Here is a 3,573-nt window from a genome sequence, read left to right as displayed (position 1 = left end):
TTCCAGATTCATTCCCTTCCTTCCTTGTCACCCACCCTTACTGGGAAGATAAGCAGTTCAGTATAGGTTGTACATGTGTGGCTAATGCAAAACAATAACATAGTAGATATATTGGAAAACACTGATTATATTTCCTTCCCTCCTATCCCACCTCCTACTTGTTCTATTCTCTACTTTGATCCTGTCCCTTTTCAAAAGTGGGTGCTTCCAACTTCCCTACCCCCAAGCCTTCCCTCTCTTCCATCATCCCCCCTCTCAACCCCTCCCCCCCCTACTCTCCTGGAGGGTGAGATACCCTATTTAGTGTGTATTTCATTCCCTCCTCAAGCCAAATTCAATGGGAATAAGGTTGACCCATTCCCTTTTGGCTTCCTATTCTTCCCCTCCATTGTAACCATTTTCCCTTGCCTCTTCTGTATGAGATAGTTTACCCCAATCTGTCTATCCCCATCTGCTCTCATTATATTCCTCTCACCTCTTATTTTCACCTTTTAAGTATCATCCCTTCCTGTGAAATTGGTCCTGTGCTCTCTATCTATGTATACCTGTAAACATATATACACATTCACATATGTATTCATATGCCCATATACCCTCATGTATAGATGTATATATATATATATATATATATATACATATATATGTATATTTCTAATCCCTTCAACTAATGAGAAAAGTTTCATAATTACAATTATTGTTTTTCCATGTAGGAATGTTAATAGTTCAACTTTGATAAGTTCCTTATGATTTCTTTTCCCTGTTTACCTTCTCATGCTTCTCTTGCTTCTTGTATCTGAATGTCAAATTTTCTATTTAACTCTGGTTTTTTCAGCAAGAATGCTTGAAAGTCCTCTATTCCACTGAATGACCATATTTTCCCCTGAAACATGATACTCAGTTTTTCTGGGTAAGTGACTCTTGGTTTTAATCCCAGCTCCTTTGACCTCTGGAATATCATATTCCAAGCCCTTCGATCCCTCAGTGTAGAAGCTGCCAGATCCTGGGTTATCCTGATTGTGTTTACACAATATTCAAATTATTTCTTCCTGGCTGCTTGTAATATTCTCTCCTTAATCTGGGAATTCCAGAACCTGGCTATAATATTCCTAGGAGTTTTCTTTTGGGGATCTTTTTCAGGAGGTGATCAATGGATTCTTTCAACCTCTATTTTGCCCTCTGGTACTAAAACATCAGGGCAGTTTTCTTTGAGAATTTCCTGGACGATGATTTCTTGGTTCTTACTTTGGTCATGGCTTTCAGGTAGTCCAATAAATTTTAAATTATCTCTCTTGGATCTATTTTCCAGGTCAGTGGTTTTTCCAGTAAGATATTTCACATTGCCTTCTATTCTTTCATTTGTTTGGATCTGTTTAACAGCATCTTGATTTCTCATAAAGTCATTAGCTTCCATTTGCTCCAATCTAATTCTGAAGCAATGATTCTCCTCAGTGAGCTTTTGAGATTCTTTTTCCATCTGGCAAATTCAACTTTTTAAGGAATTCTTCTCCTCATTGCCTTTTTGAGCCTCTTTTGCCATTTGAGACAGTCTGTGTTTTTAAGGTATTATTTTCCTCAGTCAGGCTGTTGACTCTCATTTCATAATTTTCTTGCATTGTTCTCATTTCTCTTCCCAATTTTTCCTCCACTTCTCTTATCTGCTTCTTAAAATCCTCTATGGACTGTAACCAGCTTGTATTTTCCTTTGAAGCTTTTGGTGCAGGAGTTCTGACTTCACTGTTTTCCCCCTGTTCCATGCTTTGCTCCTTTTTGTCCTCAAAATAGGAGTGTAATGTTGGAATCTTCTGTCTGCTTTGTTTCCTTTGCCTGGTCATGTTGCCCCTCAGTCACTTGACCCCTGGGCTTTTTGCCACAGTAGGACTTTGCCACCAGACAGGGGAGCTTTCGTCCCAAACGCTGGGGTTTTCTCACTGCTGGAGGTATTAGATGGGTGCCCTCTCTGAGGTCTCCACACACTCTAGCAAGCTGGACTCACACCCCATGACCTCCACCCTAGACTGCAGTACAGATCCAAGAAGGTTAAAGCAAGAGAGATTACCTCTCAGACTGGTGCTTGGTCCCCCTACATTCTGCAGGCCAGGAGCTGAAGCTGCCAGGTGGGGCTGGCTAGATGTTCCAGAGTCTCAGCAGCTTCTCACCCCGGGGGTAAAAGCCATGCACTCCCACTTACTGGGTCCCAAATTCCAGACTGCACTGACCTCTCACTTTGTCCTTCATATCTTTGTGTTGATAAATCTGGACATGGCCACAGCTGCTGCTGATCTGGAGTCCCTCTGGCTGGAGGCTGGTCAGGCCTGCCCTGGGGCTAAAGCCTCTGTGGGGCTGGGCTCGGCTCCCAGAGTGCTGTGCTAGATTCTTGCCAGCCTGCTGGGCTGTTCTCAGCGGGAGGTTAGCTTCTCTGTGTCATCTTGTGGGTTCTGCAGCTTAAAGTTTGTTTAGAGTCCCCTTTTTACATGGATTGGGGAAGGTGGAAGCCAGAGCCGTGGGAAGGTCATGCTTCTCCTCCACCATCTTGGCTGGGCCCTTGATGATTTCTTTCAAAACCCAGTTAGAGACACAATGACCCTTACATAGAAATAGTGACTATTGCCAATTCAAGTACAGGCAGGAAATTTTCTTAGAAACCTTATTCTTAGGTTGACCTTAAAAAAGTGGACACCCCAATTGGCTAATTGTTCAAACATTTTAGTCTACCAATTCAAATCTCTGCTTATATGGCTATCCAAAATGGAAAATAGGCTCCCTTGAGAGGTACTGACTTCCCCCTCATTAGATATTTTCAAACAGGGTATGGATAACCATCTGAAATATATCGGGGGTGGGGGGAGGTCAAGGGATCAATCAAGGGATTGAAGGCATCAACTTGGCTAAAGAAGAACTGAAAAGCTATTTACAGAATCTAGAAGAATATCCTAGCTGACATCCAATCTCAGCTCTATTTCTTCATGCCTGTGTGACCTTGGGCCAGTTATAAAAATTTTCTGAGACTCTGTTTTCTCATCCATGAAATGGGGTGGAAAATAGTTTGAAAGATAAATCCCAGATTATGTAATCCCATGTGGGACCTAAATTTTGACTCTCTTAAGAGCCAGTGTTTGGCAAAATTGTGAAGCAAAGTCTGTCTTTAGCATCCTCTGCTGTCAGCCCCTTAGAGCCTTCACCTCATTTTTCTTTCCTAAACCCTAAACATATATCCTGTGCCTCATTCCTACTCCCAATTGCATGTCAATTTGTCATTAGGATCTAGCTGTAACTAAGGTATAATTTCCAGCTGTTTGTTTAAAATGCTAAAATGAAAAAAAAAATAAATTTTAAAAAATAAAATAAAATAGCTAAAATGGAATCCCGTCCAAAAATATTTGCATTTTAAAAAGATATGCAAAGATATAGAAATCTTCAAGACCTAGCCAAAATGAAACAATCATGCTGAAAAGAAAGGTGGTAGAGTTAACATTTTCTAAAAGTTGTCAACACTGGTACTCTCAAATCATGTTATCATAGGCACGAAATATACTCCTTTTAATTCATGAGACCAGTCTTGCAATCCATTTTAAG

This window comes from Petaurus breviceps, unplaced genomic scaffold (assembly GCF_028583685.1).
Source record: "Petaurus breviceps papuanus isolate PSGF00001 unplaced genomic scaffold, PetGlider_PUasm1.0 187, whole genome shotgun sequence".
NCBI lineage: Eukaryota > Metazoa > Chordata > Mammalia > Diprotodontia > Petauridae > Petaurus > Petaurus breviceps.
The sequence above is the reverse complement of the archived record's forward strand: the minus strand, read 5'-3'. Positions refer to the sequence as shown.